This window comes from Dipodomys merriami, unplaced genomic scaffold, assembly GCF_024711535.1.
Source record: "Dipodomys merriami isolate MVZ:Mamm:240054 unplaced genomic scaffold, mDipMer1.0.p SCAF_773, whole genome shotgun sequence".
In the NCBI taxonomy this organism is placed as follows: Eukaryota; Metazoa; Chordata; class Mammalia; order Rodentia; family Heteromyidae; genus Dipodomys; species Dipodomys merriami.
Window position 1 is genome coordinate 245,167 of NW_027206372.1, and position 24,971 is coordinate 270,137.

The window sequence follows — 24,971 nt, forward strand, 5'->3', positions numbered from 1 at the left end:
CACTTAATTTTTTTCCAAGTCTTTCCATTTTCTACAAATTGGGCGATGCCATTCTTTCTTATGGAGGCATAGAATTTCATTAGTACAAATAGCATATTTTCTTGATCTATCTGATGAGGGGCATCGGGGTTGTTTCTATATCTTAGCTATCTTAAACAATGCTGCAATAAATATGACTGTGCTGATAGTTTTAGTACCGTCTTGTTTGTGATCTTTTGGGTAAATGCCCAAAAGTGGGATTGCTATGTCATAGGGGAGTTCTATGTGGAGTCTTTTGAGGAACCTCCATACTACTTTCCAAAGTGATTGAACAAGTTTACACTCCCACAAAGAGTGCAGTACAGTTCCCTTGTGTCCACATCCCCTCCAGCATCTGTTGTTGTAAAAGTATGGAATGGTACAGGAATTTGCCTATCATCCTTGCCCAGGGGCCATTCAAATCTTGTCTGTATTGTTCCAATGTTAGAGTACGTCATGCTGAATGGAGCATAGAACATGTTTTATATATAAAGTGTAATTGATTTTCTTAAACTAGACAATTCAACAAAAAGTAAGTATAAAAGAATTTTCATGAAATTTAAAGCCATGTACTTCTTACATAAGCACACATTTAAGAATAAAGTCAAGATTGACATGTCAGAAACAAAATAATTCCAGATATTTGTTGTTCAAGAGATGTGTAGGAGGAGGAATTCAATTATTCTATACAAGGCTCCTGTCATAATGAACACTGCAGCAAGTGTTAAGTTTTGTTAAAAATTTTAATGGTTTAAATATATTTAATTTTGGGAATTTGCTTATATATATATAATTTGGATTTATCTCTATATTTTGCTATAAATATTTATGATAAAAACTTTGAATAATTGATTTATAATATATCCTAGTTTCATATACCAAATTACATTCAGAAAATGGGATATAACAATTAACTAAAGTAAGTCTTGGCAGAAAAAATGGCACCCCTATACCATGTGACACCCAGTTCTGATATATTTCATTATGCCTCCATTTAATGAATGTGATTGTTTAAATGTTTCATAAGTACTAATTAAAATTGATCAGTGTATTATAATCTAATTGTTTACAATTTTATCCGAGAATCATTTAAGAACGTCCCATTCAATCATGACATACATCACATTCCATTGGTATTCATATGGATAGGAATGAGTTTCTTAGGATCTCCTGCCATTTGGAGGTGGCAGGACCAGGATTCAAACTGTGGGCTCCAGCTCCCACCACTTCAACCCGAGGATAGGGACTCACTGGTCTGTTCAAGAACATCAGCAAGACCAATGTTTAGGAAGGCACCAGTGGCTCTCAGAAGTCCTCCTTGATACTTATTATAATGCCCGGAGACTTGGAGCCCCCGCCAAAAGACCACCAGGGACCAAAGATCAATGCAAGCGGCAATGAGTCTTTTATTGACGAGCTCGAGCACGGACCCCTCTGTGCACTGATATCCGATTGCAGAGAGAGGCCCCAAGCACAGGGTTACAACACTTTTCATATGTTCTTTGGTAGGGGTAAGGCCTCAGTATGTATTGGCAATGAATTAATATACCACGTGGGAAATTTAAGTCATAATTCTAGCAGATGATTGGCGCAATACAAAGTGGGAAAAGGGCTGGGGCTAATAACTGGTCAGGTTAGTGAGCTATTGTGCTCTAAACTAATTAGACTGTACTTCTAGGGTAACTTAGGAGAAGTTGTTGCCAGATGGCCACTATCTCTGACCCCGACCCGGGGGAAGTGGTTTTGCCAAGCAGCCACTATCTCCGATCCTAGGCACAGGGGAAAGTGATCTGGAATGTGTACTTTTTCAGGTACTCCCTGCCAGAGGGTCGTTAATTTCAACTCCAGATCCAGGAGTTTCTGGGGCTCAAGGGAGGGTAGAATAGCAGCTGCATTCTTCAAGCAGATCTAATACAAAATGCAAATACAGGTCTATCTGATTATATATATCACACTTCTCATTACAAGGTTGAGATAGGAGATTATGGTCAAAGTCACCCTAAGCCGAAAAGTCCTTGAGAACCCTGTCCAACTTCAGGGCAAACAAAGCCAGAAGTATAGCCATATGACTCCAGTGTTAGAGGGCTAGCCTTCAATAAAGCAGCTCACAGACTGTGCCCAGATCCTGAATTCAAGGTCCAGGAGTGTTAACAAACAACCATACACAACAATCTGTGCAGCCATCTGCCTAAAGCAGGTCACCCTCAGCAGCATTTATTTACAATTTATTATGAGGCCAATGCAGGAAGAGTCACGCAGCGGAAGAGAAGACCAGGTTTCTTAGAAGTAACCAATATTCAGAAAATTAAAATTGAGGACATAAAATGGTAGCATATTTATGTAAAAACTACCATTAAGAAAAAGATGAGGGGGCTGGGAATGTGATTTAGTGAGAGAGTGTTGTCTAGCATGCAAGAAGCCCTGGGTTTGACTGCTCAGTAGCACATTCAAGAAAAAGCCAGAATTGGTCTTGGATGTCAGGAGGAAAGAAGGGAACACTCCCCAGTCATGAGGCCTTCTGAAGCGTGCCAGGACACCAACATGTTCTTCATACAACCACAGAGCAGGAAGACCGTCTCCCACTTCTCAGTCAGCCAAGGGCCCCAGAGTCAAGAGGGCAGAGCCAGGTTCTAACTCAGGTGCTTGGAGCCAGAAGAGAAAGGACCCTGCCTCTCTTTGGACTGGGGATTTGCATTAATGATGTGGAGAATGAAGGAAGGAGAATGGACAGGCAGAGCGAGAAGAAAGGCCTTCAAATCTGACAGATGGAGAGTCAAAACCCCACTCCCTAAGACCAAAGAGCAAGGCTCTCTATTGTTAACCTAAAGATAGCCTGAGGTTTCCTTCACCTGAGGGAGGAAGGTTAATTAGTCATTGTTTGAAGAGGCTGAGAAAAGCCTGATCATTGTGTAACTCTGACAAATGTTCAAGTTTTCCCCTCATTGCTGGCTGTGTCTGGAATGAATGAAATGGTTTTGCAGCTCACTTCCCTGTTGAGTGTGTACATTCTAGCTCCTAATCCTGTAGGCCTAGGTCTCTTCGCATAGTCTGGCTTTTGAAACTGGTTTCTGCCTTCAAATATTGTTACACTGGAGTTCTTCCTGCTAACAAGACTAGGGCTTGGAAGCTGAGAACTTCATGTGAACCCAGGATTGGTCAATGATGTTTATTTCCTGCTTTATAACTCAATAACTCTAAGAACATTTAGAGTGCAAGCAACTTCTCATTACCACGGGAAACACAGGAAGCTCTTGAACATCTGACCTTTCAGCAGTAGAAGTCAGAGAGTCATAGACTTTCCAGCCCTGGCTTGCTTCATCCTGTGATCCTCAGAATTCAGCCTCCTGAGCTAATGTGATGGGCATGAGCTACTGGTGCTCTCCTAGGTTCAGAACTGTAATAATGTTCGCATTACAAGTCAGCTGCTTATCACAAAGGGCTTGGGCAGCATATTAGGCCTTTCAACATTGGACCTTTCAGAAACCTGTAGGACACAAGGTTATAATGCTAGAATCTGAGAGGCTATGCATATGAATGGGCTACAATTGAACCTTGAACTCTAACTCCAATTCTGGTGTACATGAACATTCATTTTTTCCAGAGAATGTTCTAATTTGCAAACAGGCAATGTACTTTGCTTAACCCTCACTTTTTTCCAGTTTTTGGTCTCAAATTCAAGCCTGGGCACTGTCCCTGAGCCCTTCAGTTCAAGGCGAACACTCTACCACTTAACCCACAGCACCACATGTGGTCTTTTTTCGTTCATTGGAGATAAGAGTCTAACAGGTTTTCCTTGCCTAGGCTGTCTTTAAACTGTGGTCTTCAGGTCTCAGCCTCCTGAGAAGCTAAGTTTCCTGTTGTGAGCCACAGGCATCTGGTCTGTTGTTTCTGCCTGACCTGGGGCTTGAACTAAGGGCCTGGGTACTGTCTCTGAGCTCCTTTTTCTCAAGCCTAGTGCTGTACCACTTGAGCCACTCCACAGCTTCTGGCTTTTTCTGAGTATGTGGCACTGAGGATTCAAACCTTACCATTATGCATGCTGACTCAGCTCAATACCACTAAGCCACATTTCTAGCCCCACCATTACAATTTTATCCCTCAACTTGACTATCCCCAATATAAGGCTTCTGAGTAAAAATCATCTAAAGAAATTCCTTTAGGAAAATTATAAAGATAAAGAAGACAAAGTTCATACATGGGAGAGACTCTAAACATGTGAAGACTGTGAAAAATGTTTCCATTTAATTATGTATCATGTTTAACACTTAATAAAATATTAATGAAAAACCAGTCAATGTCCTAAATTATTGTGTACAAATTTATAATAGATGTACAACATGTACTAAATATTGTGTGCATAATAATACTAAATACAATAAACAATAAGTAAATGAAAAATAAAAAATAAAAAAATACAAAATCAATAATAAAAGTTAAAATATGTAATAAACATACAGATGTAAATATATATCATATATTACACATATATAGAAATATTTTTTCCATTGCAGGGTTTTCATTCAGACGCTGGGATCTCTAGCCTGAATTTCTTTTCCTCAAGGACAGTGAGCTTTGCCTACATTCATGGTGCAAAAGAGTTACCTGGATGGTTAGATCAAATCCCAGCAATGATGGAAATACTGGCCCCAGTTCCAAGACAGTGACTTAAATTTTTTAATGGAAGCAGTTATGTTTATTCAGTTACATACTGAACATTAAAAAAAATGCAGTGTAGAATTTTGTACATCTATTCAGACACTTTCTCTTACCCCCAAAATGCTTCTCTAAGCACTACTTTTTTCATTTTTTATTGTAAATATGTTGTACAGAGGGGTTACAGTTAAATGAGCATGGTAAATAGTACAGTTCCTATTGAGCATTGTTGCCTCCTCCTTTGCTTTCCCCCTACCATTCCTTCCCTCCCATCCCCACAACTACTCCCCCTGCTGAGCTCAGTGACTTAATTTTTAATTTTGGATTTGCATGGGGTTTGAACTCAAGTAGTGGCAAATCTGCATTTTCTTTCACATTGCTACATATTTACCATGACCCTGAGTTCAAATCCCAGGCTAGGAAAGAAAACTTGTAGAAATGCAAAACAAGGGAGCTTTATTTGTTTTTTAATTTAGTTAAATAATTAATTAATGTTTTTATTTATTCTTTATTTTGCCAACAAGGGGCTTGAACTCAGGTCATGGCAACTCTGCCTCAGCTTCAATCGCCCTAGGGTGGGGCACCCTCGGACCCATTGCCAATCCAGGGATTCTAGGCCCAGAGGGCTTTCAGGAAGAATAAGAAATATGTAGCATAGCACAAAAAATGGCAAGCTGCAGAGGACTGAGGGTTTTACATTTTTTTCTTTGCACAGTGACCATCCTAGGTCTGAATAACATGGCTGCAAAGTGGACCTGACCTGCCATACCTGAAGGCTGGCTTCCTATCAGAGAATCCATAGGCTAACCTGTGAACATAGGCCCCGGGTAAAAAATCCCAGTAAAGACACCTACCAATGGCAGGAGATCACAAAAGACTCGTTCCTCTGCATAGGAATACCAACTGAAAGAGTACATCATGCTTCTGTCTAGTCTAAAATTGGATGCAATAATTCTAGGATGCTGATTGATCTTAATTAATAGGTTATTATGCATGAAAAGAATAATATTCCCTCAATGGTGATATAATAAATGTGTAAGAGTTGGTAGGAATGTAGTAGGTGTCATTCAATCATGGATAGATGCCTCTGGCGCTCGTTACTAATATATATTTATTTGTATACCACCCTCTGCCTATACATGTATCACTGTTTTAGCCAAACCTGGGGCTAGATCTCAATACCTGGGAACCACCTCACAGCTTCATTGGCTAAAGGCTGCCATGTTTACACTCATCCATTCATGAATTGGGCTTGCTAAACCCTGAGTTCAGATCCCAGCATATCCAAAAATTTAATGTTTGAGTAAGAAGCCAAGTGTGATACATGTTTTCCTTTTCTGTGATAGTCCTGGGTGTCAGGAATGATGGAGAACATATTTACAAATCTGGATGCTGTTATAGGATGTAAACAATGTAATAAATGGTAGAGGGGTCATTAGAGTCAATGAAATAAATAGTAAATAAATGAATAAAACAAGAAATAAAATGAATAACCACACCCAACAAAATATGGTCTGACTGTGTGTATGGAAGCATAAATCCTATCTTTAAATTGGATATAAGGAGTATGTTTTCAAGCTCTTAGGCTTGAATTCAGGCCTAGAGAACAGGCCTGACTTTCATGTGTTCAAGCATGTTCAGATTCCCTTCCATCACGGTGCTGCATACGTACCCAGACCTTGAGTTCAGATCCCAGGCCTGGCAGAAAAAAATGTCATGAATTACAAACCAGGGAGCTAAATATTTTTTTAATTAAGGGCTATTGGAGAAGCCATAGTCCCACACGGCAACATAGGCCTACAGTTCGAATACAGTCATGCCACTTCCAGATGGTGGGATATCCTAAAAATTCGTTCCCATCCACAGGAATATTGATGGAATGTTATCAATGTCACAGTTGAATGACATGCTCATGAATGGTAATTGTACACAATTAGACTTCGTGATTTCAGTCGGCTGATTGATTTTATTTAATATATCATAAAACATTAAAAGAATACTATTTCTCACAGGGACGCAATAATTTCAGGACACTGATTTACTTAATAGTTTATTAAAGATAAAAATAATAACATTAATTACATGGAGGCATAATAAATACCCAAGAATTGGTAGGAATGTAGTCTATATAACTGAACAATGGATAGACATCTCTGGCACTCTGTATATATATATATATATATATATATATATATATATATATATATATATATATATATATATATATATATATCTTAGTGTACTATGATCTGCATTTAAATCTGTTCTTATTTTGTCAACCCTTGGTGCTTGACCTCAGATCCTGGAACTGCCTATCAGCTCAATTTGTTCCAGGATGGCATGCTGACACAAACACATTCATGAATTTGGCCCTGTAGGCCTTGAGTTTAGATGCCATCACGCCCAAACAATGAATCATGGAGTAAGAAACTGATGGTGACACATGTTTTCCTTTTCTGTGGAAGTCCTGGGTATCAGATATAAGTGGAATACATATGCAGAGCTATATCCTATTTAATCAATGTAACCAATGTTCTTTTTGCCATATTAGTCAATAAAATAAACAGTCAATACATGTTGGGTCTTTGTTTGCCCCGGAAAGATGGATGGGGCCTGGGAATGTTAAGTGTACCACTGGTCCTTTCCCTTAGCCCGGGAGATATTCAGACACAGTGGGGAGTCAAGTGAAGCAAGAACTGGTCAATTACCAGACAGCAAGTACCTTTTAAAGGGAAAATCTGCGAGCAATGGAAGGGGAGGGAAAGGAACCTACCAATCACTATAAAGGTCACACCCTATTATGCACCTAAGCTTTATCCAATCAGATTTTAAGGTAAACAATTGAGCTGTTCCCACTCAACTTCCTCTCAATCTCATCTTTGCTGCCCTTGTGCCCCACAAACACATGAATAAAACAAAAAATAAAATGAATAACAACACTGAATGCAATATGGAGTCAACCTATGTATGTAAATATAAATCATATACTTAAAATGTACACAAATAAGATGTATTCTAGTGCTGGGGATAGATTTCAGACCTAAGGAACAGATATGAATTTCTTGACTTCAAGAAGGCTAGCTTCCCCTTTCCATACAGTGAATCAGAGTTACCCAGACCATGAGTTCCAATCCCAGTCCTAGCAGAAAAAATGGCACCTTAATACTATGTGATGCCCAATTCTTAGGTATTTCATTATGCCCCATTTAATGAACGTGATTGTTTAAATGCTTCATGAGGTATTGATTAAAATCGATCAGTGTCCTATAATATAATTGTGTATAATTAGAATTATTAAAGAGCTGCCCATTCAATCATAACATACATCATGTTCCATTGATATTCATATAGAAAGGAATGAGTGTCTCTAAGGATCTCCTTCCATTTGGAGTTGGCAGGACCAGGATGCCAACTGTGGGCTCCAGCTCCCACCATTTTAACTGAAGGATAGGGAACTCACTGGTCTGTCCAAGAACAGCAAGACCAATGATTAGGCAGGCACCAGTCACTCTCAGCAGTCCTCATTAATGTTTACAAGTCTGTGATAGGAGGATCATGGTCAAATTCACACTAGGCAGGAAAGTCCTTGAGATCCTTGTCCAACTTCAGTGCCAACAAAGCCAGAAGTAGAGCCGTGTAGCTCCAGTGGTAGAGGGTTAGCCCTGGTCAAAAATAGCTAACAACACACACACACACACACACACACACACACACACACACACACACACACACACACACACACACACACACACACACACTGCAGTCTAATCATCTATCTGTTTATATATCGGCCATTCCTAGGGGTTGATCTCAGGTCCTCAATTTGCCCGCCAACTTCTCTTGCATCAGACTGGTGTGCTATTATTTACCCACTCATGAAGTGGGCCTGCTAGGCCCTGAGTTCAAGTCACAGAACTGCCAAAAACTTAATCCTGGTGGAAAGCCAATTTTCCCACTTGGTTTCTTTATCGATGAAATTCCTGGGACTCAGGAATGATGTAGAATACATAGGCAAACTTATGTCTTATGTAATAAGATGCAAAAAATATTATATGTGTAATCATATTCACTAAAATATATAAGAAACAAATAAAACACAAAATAAAATGAATACTCTAACTGTAATATGTAGTAAAAATTTGTAGGTCAATAAAATTCATGTACTTAAAATATATACGAATATTATTTTTTCAAGGGCTAAGACTTGAATTCAGGCCCTAGAAACAGGCCTGACTTTCTTGTCTTCCAGAATGGTGATCTTCCCCATCCCCCACAGTGCTGAGGATTTTCCCAGACCCTGACCCAGACCCTGAGTTCGAAGCCCAGGCCTGGCAGAAAAAATGGCATGAATTCCAAGCCAAGGAGCCTCATGATTTTTTAATATATTTTTAATGTATGTACATATGTATATATGTATGTATGTATGTATGTATGTATGTATGTATGTATGTATATATGTATGTATGTATTTTTCTTTTGTCAAGCACAGGGCTTGAACTCAGGTCATGGCAATTCTGCCTCTGGTTTGATCACTCCAGGCTAGGGTGCAGCCACTGGACCCACAGCCGAACCTGGGTTCCTGGGACCCAAAGGCTGACAAGAAAAAAAAATAATGGAAAAAAAAAACTAGCAACTTGCAGATGACTACCAGTTTTACATTTATTTTCTTTGCAAGGTGACCATCCTGCTTCTGAATGACACGGTTGAAGAATGTTGGTAACTTGGTACTGCTGAAGGCTGGTGGGCTACCAGGCAAGCCATAGGCCAACACGGCAATATAGGCCCTGTGTTTGAAGCCAGGTCCTGACCCCTACCAAAGGATGGAGATCCTATGTCTCCTTCCTATTCACAGGAATACCGATGGAAGATTATGAATGGCAAGGTTGAATTAGTTGTTTCTGAATACTACTATATAAATAGAGTGATTTTAGTAGTCCAATGGATTTTAATGAATATTTTTGACATATTCAAAGAATACTATTAATTACATGGACACAATAATTCCAGGGCAGTGGTTGATTTAATTAATAATTAAGGATGAAAACAATAATATTGATTACATGGAGGTATACGAAATACCCAAGAATTGATAGGAATGTAGCCTATGTAACCAAATAATGTATATACATCTCTGGCACTCTATAAAAATCAATATTTATTTGTGTACTACCATCTGTATGTCTATCTGTTCTAATTTTGTCAACTCATGGAGCTGGATCTCAAGTTCTGGAAATGCTTGTCAGCTCAATATGCCTCAGGCTGGCATACTGACACTCATCCATTCATGAATTGGACCTTGTAGGCTGTGACTTTAGATGCCAGCACACACAAAAGTTGAATCGTGGAGTAAGAAGCCAATGGTGACACAGGTTTTCCTTCTCCGTGAAAGACCTGGGTATCAGGTGTGAAGTTTCATACATAGGCAAATCTATATCCTATGTAATAAATGTAATAAATATTTCATGTGTAATAACAGTCAATAAAATAAATGGTAAGTAAATGAATAAAACAAAACATAAAATGAACAAGCACACTAAGCATAAAATGGGGTCAACATATGGGGTTCAATTTCAGGGCCTGGGAAGTGCCTGGCAGCTAAATTGGCTAGAGGCTGCTGTTCTGACAGTCAGCCACTTATGAATTGAGCATTCTAGGCCCTGAGTTAGATCCCACCACTGCCAAAAAATGTAATCTTGGAGTGAGAACCTGAGCGTGACACATGTTTTCTTTGTCTTTGAAAGTGCTTGGTGACAGGTAGGATGTATAATTCAGATGAAAATCTATATGTAATATATGCAAATCTATATGTAATAGGATGTCATAAATGTAAAAAATGTCATAGGTGGAAGAATTGTCACTACAATAAATGAAAAGCAGATTGAATTAGTAGTGAATCATTCTAGAATAAAATTAGACACTAAAATTATAGGATGTGGATTAAGTTTAATATTTTATTAAGTATTACCAGAATAAAAATTGCATGGAAACATAGATACCTAATAATTGGTAGTAACACATGATGCATAATTTAACTATATATATATATATATGTCTCATTCTATTAAATATGAAATTATGTGTATGGATGTATGTACATATGTGATAAAAATAACAGTATATTGAGTAATTTAGTTAATGCTTTATTAATTGTTAACTGGGACACATCATTAATAATTTAATAAGTAATAATTTGTAGTAATATCTATAAATTAATAATATACAGACATCTTTCTGTGTATATATTGCTTATATACATCAACCTCTATTTATACCTGTTCACTCCTGGGGCTCGGTTGTTGAGTACTCACCTAGTGAGCATGAAGCCCTGGGCTCAATTCCTCAGTGCCACATAAACAGAAAACCCAGAAGTTCTGCTGTCTTTCAATCAATTGAGTTCTACCCTTGAGCATAAATGCTTAGGGACAGTGTCAAAACCTTTTTTCAAGCCCCAGGACTGCCGCCAAAAAGAGGTACAATGTTCTAATGGCAACTATAGAAGGACAGGACTTCAAATACCACATGAAAGAGCAAGCTAGGAGTCTGGTGCTGACAGCTGCCACCTAACCTGACTTAGTCAGATATAAACTGCTGCAACCCAGCTCCATGGGTTACCCCCATCATCCTGGTTTACCATGGCTTACCCCCGATATCCTGGCCTCTCTGGGGCTTTAAAACTTGACAGGAAGTCTGCTAGACTCTTTGAAATATGGCTTTAAGTGGTAGAGTTCTAGCCTTTTGCAAATGTTATTAGAACAATAATATCCCCAAGCTTTAAGCTCAAGCTCCATGACTAACCTCCCCACCCTCCAAAAAAAAATCCAACTAAACTGTTAGGTGTGAACTTGTGTGCTTTGTGAAATGTGCCTCAAAGTATGGTGATATTGATTAGAGCACCCTAAGTCTAATGACAGCTTGTGGAACAGAGCTACGTGTGAGTCATCCATAGGGTACTCTGTGATGAGTCCTGCACATGGTGCTATGTGCTGAGTCCTTCACAGGTTGTAGTGTACTGAGTCGTGCATTGGGTGCTGGGTGCAATGCAAAGAGTGCCATGTGCTGTGTCCTTCACCAGGTGCATTCTTTCATTGGGTCCTTGTAAGATCTCCCCACTGAGATGATTATGCAGACAAGAATATTGAGGCTCATATATGTATCCATGGCAGGGACAAAATTATGTATTACTGTAGACTAGTGAGTTGTTTACTTCAGGCAATTGTTTGTTTTGTATTTTCTCAGTCATAAACCTTGAAATAGGGGTCTAAACTCTGACCCTTACCTCTTGGGCTCATGTTTAGCACTCCACCGCTTGGAGCCATGGGCCCCTTGCAGCAGATGCCACAGCCTAGGGGTCTATAGCTGAGGTCTCTCATCCTGCCTTCCGAGGAAGCTGAGATCTGAGGATCTGGGTTCCAAATTATCCCAGACACAAAAGGTCCCATGAGCGTATTATCTCCAGTTCACCACTAAGAAACCAGAAGTGAAAGCTAGGTGCTTGTCACTCATGCCTTTCATCCTAGCTACTCAGGAGGATGAGATCTGAGGATCATAGTTCAAAGCCAGCCTGGGAAGGAAAGTCCTTGAGACACTTAGCTCCAATGGGCCACCAGAAAAGCTGAAATGGTATTTTGCTCAAGTGGTAGAGCACAAGACTTGAGCTGAAGAGCTCAAGAACAGCATCCAGGCCCAGACATCAACTCCTACAATAATAACAATATAGAGAAACAAACTAACATACCTGAAGTAGAGGGCTTGGAGTATGCCTTAGGGGTAGAGTGCTTTGCAAATATGAAACCCTGGGTTTGATTTCTCAGGACCACAACAGTAAAAAAAAAATACTGAAGTAGCTCTGTGGTTCAAGTGGGAGAAGGCCATGATTGTACAAGACAAACTAGGTACAGTGCTCAGGTCCTGAGTTCAACCTCCAAGAATGGTGTATGTGTCCGTGCCCCTGTCCACCCACGTGCATACACACACACACACACACACACACACACACACTCACACACACACACACACACACACAGACTAGAATTGATGCTGTTACACAAAATGGTAAAGCACCGGGCTTCTGCACTGAGCTCATGATCAGCACCCTGGCCCTGTGTTCAACCCCCAAACCTAGCCACCCAGGGCCCAAATAGGAGAGGTCAAATGTTTCAAAACCTGATGGGATTCACCATCCCTAGATGACAGGAACCTTTGTGATATCAGACATGTGCTTGGATTTCCCAAGCTTCCAGAAACCTAGGAGAGGCATCATAGGCCCATAATCACTGGCAATGAAACAATGAAGTTCAGTACCCTAGTTGTCTGCCAGAAGGACTCTTGAATTATATTGAGCACTGTATCTGAGACACCGAAATATAGTCTCACAAAGGCAGGATAAGTGCACAGGACTTGTCCTGCCACAGGAGGTGTCACAAATGAAGGCTTCCTGTCAAACCAGAGCACTGGGGAGACAGAGAGTTTGGGATACAAAGAGAACTTTTTCTCCTGACCTTCAGAGCCTGCCCAAAATCATCCTCACTATCTAACCCAGATGGAGTTGTTTGTTACACAGCTGTACAAGAGTGAGGCCTTTAGTCTGCCTGTCCAGACAATGAGAGAGACTTTTTCCAGCAGGCCTGGGATGCAGAGACACCCTCAGGCTACACTGGGAACAGTGAGCGGAGCTCTGTATTATGCACTGTCATGAAAGCAGTCTCTGTTATGAAATCATTTTATTGAATACAAATTTCCTAGCTTGATGTCATTCATCATAACTACTCTGGAGCTTCACCTCTAGGAATATATCCATACATACCCAAAGACATGGAGGTACAAGCTCTTTTTGAGGGGGCAGGTCCTGGGGTTGAACTACGAGCCTAGGCATTGTCGCTGAACTCCTTTTGCTCAAGGGTAGTGCATTAAATTTGAATCACAGCCCCACTTCTGGGTTTTCCTGTGATCTCTTAGAAATAACAGTGTCATGGATTTTGCTATACTTGCTGGGTTCAAACTCAGATTCTCTATACCTCAGCCCCCTTTGAAGCTGGGATTACAGTGAGAAGCCACTGGCACCTTCTTTCTTTTCTTCTTCATTTTTTCATCTGGACAAGCTGACTTCTTAACAGGGTCATTCCAAAGGTTTGAATTTATAAATTATCTACCCAATGTTCTTTATAGCTGTTATCTCTGAGAAGGATTTTCTCTCCTCATCTTCTCCTCTCAGTCAGGTCACAGGTTTGAAGCCAAAAGTGAGAAAAGAGTGTCACAGGATTTGGGAGCAAATGTCCACAGGACACGCACGTTCTGTCACTTAGCATTGAGCTGCAGTGAATTTGCTGTCTCAAGATGAGAGGACCAAAAGCTGGAGCGATCCTTATACTGTCTTCATTGCTCCTTTTGTCTATAAAATGATCTAATAATTATGAGAGTTGTGTGTCTCCAACCTTAAGTATGTAGAGCACACTAGACTCGTCTTCATGTATCTCTTTTTCTCTAGTGCCTCTCGAGATTTAGACTAAGGTTTTGTATGGAGGGGCTCCTTGGTGTCTTCCTGAGGAAAGCCGATTGAATCCTGTTTGCAAGATTGCCATTCAAATTCAGCCTGAGCAGGCATTCTGTGAGACTCTTATCTCCAATAAACCACCAGTAAACCAGAAGTTGTACAGTGTTCCAGAGAGTAGAGCTCCAGCTGTAAGAGAGAAAACCGAGCAGGATTCACAGGCCTGACCAGGAAGGAAAGCCTGGGAGGCGCTCATGTCCAATTAACGACCAGATGGCTGGAAGTGGAGCTGTGAAAGTGGTAAAGCCTCAGCCTTGGGAAAAACAGCTGAGAAACGCACAGGCCCTGAGTTTAAGCCTTAGTATGGCCACAAAAAATTTTTAGCGCTCTACCTACTTAATCTGTATACTACCTCCCAGAATGCAAACAGACCTTATGCAATGCTTCTCCCTTTATTTACTGATTTATTTTTCAGATATGCTCCTTATGCATACTGTATCATTCTCTTCATTGCAGGCCCATGGCTTTTCTCTTCCAGGGTTCCAGGCTGTGTCCTTATATGATACACTGACGCTCTCAGCATATTTTATTTACATTTTATTATGAGGCCAATGCAGGAACAGTAACAAACCAGGCAGGGGAAGAGAAGAACAGGTTTCGTAGAAGTAACCAGTATTCAGAAAATTAAACTTGGGGACATAAAATGGCAGCCTACTTATGTAAAAAACTACCATTAAGGAAAAAATGAGGGAGCTGGGAATGTGGATTATTGAAAGAGTGCTTGTCTAACATGCAAGAAGTCCTGGGTTCGATTTCTTGGTACACAGAATAAGTCAGAATTGGGACTGTGGCTCAAGTAGTAGAGTGTTACAGACAGTGCCCAGGCCTTGAGTTCAAGACAAGTACTGGCAAAAATATACCTAGGTGTTGGGTCTGTGTCTGTCCAACGAAAGATGAACAGGGTCCGAGGAAAGGTCAGTGCCGCGCTTGCTCGTTCCCTAGCCTCCCTCAGCTCGGGAGACAATCATACACAGTGGGAAGCCAAATCAAGCAGGAAGAAAAACTCATTTATTAACAGAGAGCAGCCCTTTTTAAAGCCAAAAAGTGTGGGTGGCATGGCAGGAACCAACCACTGTCAAGGTCACACCCTATCAGGCAACTAAGCTTTCATGGGCTGGTTCCGCACTGAACTTAAGGCAAATTGGGCTCAGCCCACTCTACTCTCTCAGCACCTCTTTGCTGCCCATGTGTCCTGCAGATTCCCCCTCACTTTTTTCTTGTTTTAACAGGATTACATTTGTAAGAATAGGATTTGCCACACAGGGGTTTCGAGGCAAGTCTGGGGGCCGAGATTCACCAGACAAGGATAGGGAGGGCCCTTGTGCATGATCCAAGAGCCTGTCCCAGTTGCCTCAAATCCCCACCTAGCACAGTAATAAACATCAGTCCCACCACAGTTAGAAATGTCCGAAGCAGTTCAATTATTTCCTGGGCATATATAAAAGTCAGTATCAGTATCTCGTAAGATCGTCCTCTTTAGAACATGGGAGCAACCTGGGTATTGGGAGTTCCACACATGTGACACGGTACATCCTCGTGGGCCACCACACTTAGGCCGTTCTACTATAGTCCAGAAAAACAAGGAAATTTTAAAACAAACTGCAGACATAGCAAAGCAATCCTGGGCACCTGGTGTCTTTTAAGTAAGCAAGTTCCTTGTACATTCCTTTAAGCTAGCACAGGGGTCAAAATGACCTTTGAGCTTTACTGTCAATGGCTCCCAACATCATCTCCCCCATCTTTGTTTAAAGAAGCGAAACCACCTGTCTTACATTGGGGTGGATTGCCTTGTCTGCCTTACTTGTCATCGGGAAGTTCTTCAGAGTGAAGCTGAAGGCCCTGTATTTAGGTTGGTTAGACTGACACCCCCTCTTACCTGTCTCTGGCTGCGATTCCTCTAGGGGGGAAATTCATTCACTTGGAGCTTGATCTTATGTAACAGGCTGGCTAAGCTCAAATGAGTTTTGCAGTGTAGGTATTATGCAAGGAATGTATAGAAAAACCATTAGCAAAAGCATTACCAGGCCAGGAAATGTCATTACCAGTCCTTTAACATTAGTTAAGGATGGAATAGCAGTCTTTGCTACTTCAGAGTCCAGAGGTGGGGCTTGTAACAAAAGGTAGTTGTTTAACAATAAGTATGGATTCAATGCCGCCATACAAGCATTTAGTAAAAGAAAAATTGAAGCAGGTAATATTAAAATGACATACGGTGGTGATCAAAATGAAGGTCAGGCCACCAGGTCAAAGGGACAGCTTCTCTTGTGGTGCTATTGATGTTTTCTGCATTGCCAGCGCTGATAACTGCCCAGGTCAACCGTTGAGGTTGATGCAGATTCCGTAGGTCCATTGCCAGGACTGGGAGGGTCAGGACAGCCAACAGCTGGAGTATCGCCATCTGCAATTGTTAGAGAACACAAGAGCTTCTCAAGGGCTGGTTGCCCTTGGGGATAGTTATTAGATATCTTTCTGGATTTTCTCTTTTAAACACAAGCCTTGCCCATGGCTGTTTCTTCCCTTTGTTAGTTTATCTTTGGGCATCCTCTTGTATAGAGGAGATGGGTAAAAACTTAAGGTTCCTGGCAGGGATCCAAATGGGGGCTGTCTCCCCTATGGGAAAAACCACATCCAAATCCCCTGCCCATAGTAACTAAGGGGTCAGGTCCTCTCCAATGTCATGTCGGGGATAGAAAAAAACAATCTTTCACAACCAAGGTATATTCTGATGGTATAGCAGGAGTCCAGGGCATGCTTCTTAGGGGTGTTCTTATTAGCTCCATCCTTTCATGTATCTTATGTAGATCTTGGAGCATATGCCAAGCCCAGGAGGCTTTTTGAATAACAAATATTGGTGTTAGATATGGTCAATGGCCACTGCTCCATCCAGATTGGGCTTCCCGGCTTCCACCTAATGGGAGGTACTCCGGAGGAAGTGACATTTTAGGATTGGGGGTGCACCTGAGTGGGTAACCTATGTTCTTCTCTGTAATTATGAAAGTTAAAAAAATCCTTTTCCTTCACTCCCTCTAGATCCTGTTTAAGCCTTTGTGCTTTATCCCCATCCAGGATATCATCATAGGATGCTTGATGGTCTGTACTGACCACAGCATCCATTTGTCTTAGCATGTCTTGTCTTAGTAAATTGGCAGGGAGTTTTTTGCTACTAAAGGGCATATCTTTTCCTGTTCTCCATCTGGGCTAGTCCATGTCATAAGGGCAACCGTCTCTTGGAACTGGGTGTTGCCCTCTACCCCCAATAACAGGGGCCCAGGTGAAAGCTTCCAGTCCAAGGGCACTTCCTCCTCCCTGAGTATGGTTCCATCTGCCCCTAGTGTCAATTAAGCAGTGAAACTTCTTTCTGCCTACGAGAATACTCATTTTAGGGCAGAGTCCTTCCACCAGGGGGACGGTCCACTGGACCTGGGTCACCCTGCCACAAGGCTGCCTGGGCCTCTCAACAGATGGGGTTACTCCTTGAGTTAGTGGGGCTGGAGGATGCCCCTCCCCTACTTTAAAGGCTTCCCATCTAAATCAAACTTGTTTTCCTCCCTGCCCGTGGGGCAGAGTGTAGGGGATGGTTTGCCCCCAGGACGATTGTTGGTGGATTGTTGTAAACAGTCCCTCTTAAAGTGCTCTTCCTGCCTGCATTTAAAACAAGTCCTCTCCCAGATGATCTTGGGGTTCCTTGGCCCTGGGCTGCCAAATCCTGGGTAATAGCCTCAGTCATTGCAGATGTCTGAGCCTTTAAAGCTAAAGCTAATGATTGGAACTGGTGCTGTTGCATTCCCACATCCTGGGAAGCCACCACCCAGCTGCCCAGGGAACTCTCTCTCAATCCCATGCAGGCCATGCGATGGTCGGCATTCATGCCTTCCCAGACCAGCTGCTTTACAAACTGATCATGGAGGTTCCCTTCTGGCAGCTTGCTGTGAATGCTCGATTGGATTCGGTCTATGAAATCTGGTAGAGGCTCACCCGGTTTTTGTCTCACTCCTGCTATGGGGGACTCAATAGGCCTATCATCCTGTTTGTACCACGTGGCAAGTCCTGCCTGCCTCACCTGGTCACAGTACGGGCCAGGTATTGTGGCCTGTTGGATGTCAGTGGAGTACCCTTCCCCCATCCCTGCTAACATGGCATAAGTAATAGCTATCGCAGGTTGAGCCTGACAGTTATTCTCCGCCCACATTCTGCATTCCTCCTCAAAGAAAGCACACCATTTAATAAACTGAGAACTAGTAAGGACGGCTTTGGACATATCCAGCCAGTCCTTAGGGACACATGGGTAATAAGCAATGCCCTGTAATAGGGTCTGGGCCCACGGAGAGTTTGGGCCATCCTCTGCCACTGCCTTGCGGAGCTCTTTAAGATCCTTAGCTTCCAAGGGCCTACTACTCCAAGGGCCTGTTAGCCCCTGGTGACAGATTAAACAGATACGCTTGGGGAAGTGAATCCTGTGGCCTAGAATCCGAGCTCTCGGGTGGCCCTTACTTTCCAGGGTAGGTCTTCCAGTAGGTTACTTCCCCACCCCTTAACCCCTCCATGGGATAGGGGTCTGGGTCTTGCAAGTCCCTCTCACAGGTCTCGTAGGGTGCCATACCTCCCCTCCAATCAGGGGAATAGGGAGCGGACCTACGACGGTCAGGATCACCTGAGTCAGAGGGGTTAACTTTCACCCTTATTTTGACGTCCACTGTGCATGTTTCAGTGCCCCTCAAGTCAAGGCGAACACTCTACCACTTGAAACACAGTGCCACATGGGGTCTTTTCGTGGTTCACTGGAGATAAGCATCTAAAAGGCTTTCTTTGATTAGGCTGTCTTTGAACTGTGATCTTCAGCTCCCATCCTCCTGAGATTCCAGAGTTCCATGTGTGAGCCACTGACATCTCGTCTATTGTTTTTGGCAGTCCTTGGGATTGATCTTAGGGTGTGGGTACTCTCTCTGAACTCTTTTTCCTCAAGTTAGCCACTTGGGCCACTCCACAGCTATTGGATTTTTCTGAGTTTGTGACACTGAGGATTAAACTCGGGCATTCATGCATGCTAAGGGAACTCTTTACCACTAAGCCACATTTCTAGTCTCACTCTTACAATTTTATCCCTCACTAGATTTACCCAGCTCCTGGGTTCAAATCCAATGCCTGGAAGAATAAATATCACGAATTGCAAGCCAGGGAGCTAATTTTTTTTATTTTACTTTTCTCAGTAAGGGCTTGAATTCAGGTTGTGGCAACTCTGCCTCAGCTTCAATCACGCTAGGCTGGGGTGCAGCCACTAGACCTACAGCTGCTTCTGGGATCCTAGACCCCCAGGTCTTGCAGGGAAAGCTATGCACAGAAAAAATGTGGCCTTTTTATGTTTTCTTCCTTTGCTCGGTGACCCTCATGGGTCTGAATGACACTATTGCAAAGGGTACTTCACCTTGCGTTGCTGAAGGCTGCCAGAATATCTGGGAAGTCATAGGCCCACGTGGCAACATAGGCCCCGATTTGAATCCCTCTCCTAACACCAACCAAATGGCAGGAGATACTAAGAAAATGGTTCCCATCCATAGGAAGAAAAATGGAATGTTATCAGTGTCAAGGTTCAATGAGTTGATCATGAATGATGCTCCTATAAATTTAGGCAGCATCATTTCAGGAGGCTAATTGATTTTATTTAATATTTATGAAGCATAAAAAGAATATTATTACTTACAGGAACACAATAATTTCAGGACAGTGATTGATTTCATTAATAGTATAAGGATGAAAACAATAACATTAATTACATGGACGCATGATTAGTACCCAGGAATTGATAGGAATGTAGTCTATATAACTGAATAATTTATAGACATCTCTAACACTCTATAACAATACATATTTATTAGTGTACTGTCATCTGCATGTCAATCTGTTCTTATTTTGCTAACACCTGGGGCTTGATCTCAGGTCTTGGGAACAGCCTGTCAGCTCAATTTGCCCCAGGATGGAGTGCTGACACTAACCCATTCATGAATTGGGCCTTGTTGGGTTGTAGGCCGTGAGTTCAGATGACAGCACTCCCCAAAAATTGAATTGTGGAGTAAGAATTTGATGGTGAGACATGTTTTCCTTTTCTGTGAAAGTCTTGGGTGTCACATATGACGTGGAATACATATGCAGACCTATATCTTATGTAATCAATGTAATCAATGTTTTATGTGCCATAATAGTCAAAATAAATTGTCAATATATGAATAAAACAAAAAAATAAAATAACATCACTGAATGCAATATGGAGTCACCATATGTATATAAATATAAATCATATATGTAAATTGTACATGAATAGGATGTTTTCAAGTGGTGGGGATCTATTTCAGGCCTAAAGAACAGAGTTGAATTTCTTGACTTCAAGGAAGCCAGCTTCCCCTTCCCACACTGTGCAACAGAGTTACCAAGGCCACAGGTTCCAATCCCAGTCCTGGCAGAAAAATGGCACCTTTATATTATGTAATAGTATAGTAATTCCTAGGTATTTCATTATGCCTCCATTTTATGAATGTGATTGTTCAAATGCTTCATAAAGCATTAATTAACATTGATTAGTGTCCTATAACATAATTGTATATAATTTTATCCTAGAATCATTGAAGAAATGCTATTTCAGTCATGACATACATCATATTCCATTGGTAATCATATGGACAGGAATAAGTTTCTAAGGATAGCCTTCCATTTGGAGGTGGCAGGACCAGGATTCCAACTGTGGGCTACAGCTCCCACCACTTAAACCCAAGGATATGGAACTCACCAGTCTGTCCAAGAACATCAGTAAGACCAATGATTAGGCAGGCACCAGTGGCTCTCAACAGTCGTCCTTGATACTTACAAGGCTGTGATGGGAGGATCATGGTCAAAGTCACCCTAGGAAGGAAAGTCCAAATTCAGTGCCAACAAAGCCAGAATCCCTGTGGCTCCAGTGTACAAGGCCAGCCTTGAGCAAAAGCAGATCACAGACTGTGCCCATATCCTCAGTTCAAGGTCTGGGACTGGGAACACACAGCCATACACAACAATCTGTGCAGCCATCCGGCTAAAGCAGGTCACCCTCTTGTCTCCAACTGAATTGGACATTGTTCCCTGGGAAAAGGGCTAGGGGAGCTGCTATCTTCTTGACTCCTCACATACTGTTTGCATCACAGGATTCTGGCCACACCCTCATTCTTTCATTGTTCTTTATGACCAAAGAGATACAAGAATGGTGGCCACGCCCACATTCCATGCTGCCTGGTAGCACCAGGATTCCCTCTGTTAGTTTACACCACTACCAGCAGTTGAGGAAGGTAGAGATGGCTGAGTGGTGAGAAGAGACTCAAGGTGACTGGAATATAGAAGGAAATTGAGATGCCTGCCCACACCCCAGCCCCCTCCCTGCCTTCCCAAGGTTCGGAATTTCAAACATCAGGAAATGGCACCCTGCCAGGGCATGTAAAGCCCCAACCTGGTCCCTGGGTCTGGTTCTCTTCTCTGAGGCCATGTGTCTGCAATGCCACTGCCATTGCTGCTGGCCCCACCTGGAGCAGCCTCAAGCAACTTCTCCCAGGAGCACTTGTGAGTAGCTGCCGCAAAACCACCCTTACCCCGGGTCAGATACCCCTCTGGGGGCACCATGACCCCCTACCTGTGTCCTCTCCCTGTCTGTGAGGAGCCACCTTTCTGTCTTGGGCATTTCTGAAGCAGAGCCTGGCTCTGGCTGGACTGGATAGAGGCCCTCCTTTCTGTGACAGGTATGCTCCACCAGGCCTGGAACTCTGTAATTGGGATGGTAGACATTTAGCAACATACACAATCATTGATTTAGATGGATTATCCCTAACTTTTACTCCACAGCAGCCGAATCATTTTTTTCTTTTTTTTAATTGTGAAAATACTGTACAGAGGGTTTAAAATTACATGGGGAAGATAATTAGTACATTTCTAATCAAGCATTGTAGCCTCCTCCTTCGTTTCCCCTTCCCATCCCATCCTCCCCCCTCACCCTTACCCGATCCTCCACCTCCCCCTACCAAAGTGGTAAAGTTCATTTTTGACATACAAATTCGACGTCTCATTGTTGCAATGGGTCCACCTGTAATCCCTATTTAAACGATTTGTTTTTTCCCTTCCCCTCCATAAATTATAACATCAAAAACAGTGTAAGCAGGGATTGTACCGTGAGGGAGCGACATAAAAAGCAACAAAGAAATAATCTTATAAATGTACTAGAAACAATCGTATAAAAGAAAAAAATTTGAATACACACCTTAGGGTTCATTTTCCTAACATGAACTTATTGGAAATTTTCTGCTTGACTCAGATATATACTAGTTATTGCAAATAAGGGAAACCATGGGACCTATGTTTATTTGGGCCTGGCTTACTTCACTTAATATAATTTTTTCCAAGTCTTTCCATTTCCTAACAAATAGAGCAATGTCATTCATTCTGATGGAGGCATAGAATTCCATTGTGTATATATACCCCATATTGTTGATCCATTCATCTACCGAGGGGCATCTCGGTTGGTTCCATATCTTAGCTATGGTAAAAAAAAAAAAAAAAAAGGCTGCAATAAACATAGTTGTGCTGGTAGCTTTATTGAGGTCTTGTTTGTGAACATTTGGGTAAGTGCCCAAATTGGGATTGCTGGATCATAGGGCAGCTCTATGTGGAGTCTTTTGAGGAACCTCTATACTGCTTTCGAAGTGGTTGAACAAATTTACACTCACACCAACAATATAGTAAGGTTCCCTTCTGTCCACATCCCTTCCAGAATCTGTTGTTATCAGAGTTCTTGATTATAGCCATTCTAACTGGGGTGAGGTGGTATCTCGATTTTGTTTTGATTTGCATTTCTTTTATGGCTAGAGAGGTTGAGCATTTCTTCATGTGTCTATCGGCCATCCTCTTTTCCTCTACAGAGAAGTTTCTTTTTAAGTCTTTAGCCCACTTATTTATTGGGCAGTTGTTTCTTTGAAGATTTGTTGTTGTGGGACTTAATTTTTTGAGTTCCAGGTATACTTTAAATATGAGACCCTTGTCCGTTGTATGGTTAGTGAAGATTTTCTCCCAATTCATGGGCTTTATAATGATCTTACTAGTTATGTCCTTTGCCATTCGGAAGCTCTGCAATTTCACGCAATCCCATTTGTCCAACCTTTCTTTGATTTCTTGTGTTTCTGGGTCTCTATTAAGAAAATTTCAGCCTGTGCCAAGGAGACCTAGGATTTCTCCTATTCCCTTGTAATGTTTTCAGGGTGTCTAATTGACTCTGATTTATTTGATTCATTTGGAGTTGATTCTGGTGCAGAGTGATATATAAGGATCTAGTTTTAGTTTTCTATAAGTAGTTAACCAATTTTGCCAGCACCATATACTGAAGAAGCTGTCTTTCTTCCATTCTATTTTGTTAGCTCCCTTATCAAATATTAAATGGCTATAGGTATGTAGGTTCATTTCTGGGTTTTTAATTCTATTCCATTAGTCCTGAGGTGTGTTCTTGTGCCTTACCAAGCTGTTTTGATTACTATGGCTTTGTAGTAGAGTTTGAAATTTGGTATTGATATTCCTCCAGGACTGTTCTTTCTGTTGAGGATAATATTTGATATTTAGGATCTTCTATTTTGTCCACTATGAATTATTGGATTGCCTCTTCTATTTCCTTGAAGAATAAGGTTGGAATATGGATAGGTATCACATTTAATTTGTAGAGAGCCTTGGGAAGGATGGCCATTTTCACGATGTTTACCTTTCCAATCCAGGAGCATGGGAGTTTCTGCCACTTTCTAAGATCTCTTTTGATTTCCTTTTTCAGGTTTTTAAAATTTTCATCATAGAGATCCTTCACTTCTTTGGTTAAGTTAATTCCTAGGTATTTTATTTTTTGTGGGACTATTACGAATGGAGATGCTTTCCTAATTTTAGCCACAATTTTCTCATTGTTGGTATAGAGAAAAGCCATTGCTTTTTTGTGGGTTAATTTTATACCCTGCTACTTTGTCAAAGTTTTGAATCAGCTTGAGTAATTTGGGAGTGGCGTCTATGGGGTTCTTTAAATACAAGATCATGACATCTGCAAAAAGGGAGAGTTTTACTTCTTCTTTCCCTATTTGGAGCCCCTTTAGGGGCTAGGCATTCTAATGCTAGATTGAAGAGAAATGGAGAGAGTGGACATTCTTGTCTCGTTTCTGAGTTAAGAGGAAATGGCTTTTTTTTTTTCACCACTAAGTATAGTACTGGCTGTAGATTTGTCATATATAGTCTTTATTGTATTGAAGAAAGTTCCATGGATTCCTAATTTTTCCAGATCCTTCATCTAAAGATGCGTTGGATCTTGTCAAATGCTTTTTCTGCAACTATTAAGATAACCATGTGTTTCTTATCCTTGCTCCTGTTGATGTGATGAATTATATTAATTGATTTGTGAATATTGACCCAGCTGTCCATCCCTGAAATTAATCCTATTTAATCATGGTGTAGGATTTTTTGGATAAATTGTTGAAGTAAATTACCCAAAATTTTGTTGAGAAGTTTTGCATCAATGTTCATCAAAGAAATGGGTCTATATTTATCTTTCTGTGATAAGTTCCTGCCTGGTTTTGGGATGAGAGTTATGATGCCTTTATAGAATAAGTTCAGTAGTGAACTTTCTCTTTCAATTTCATTGAAGATTTGGAGGACTATTGGTGTGAGCTCTGTTTTGAAGGCCTTATAGTATTCTGCTGTAAAGCCATCTGGTCCTGTACTT

The 24,971-nt window shown here is 41.4% G+C and overlaps 1 non-coding gene across 1 annotated transcript; it reads right to left on the bottom strand.

Annotated features, from left to right (window-relative positions):
- Window positions 1-383: 383 nt before the first annotated feature.
- Window positions 384-486, bottom strand: LOC138818537 (U6 spliceosomal RNA). The gene has a single exon (XR_011369184.1). It is a non-coding gene; the product is annotated as a U6 spliceosomal RNA (small nuclear RNA).
- Window positions 487-24,971: the final 24,485 nt, after the last annotated feature.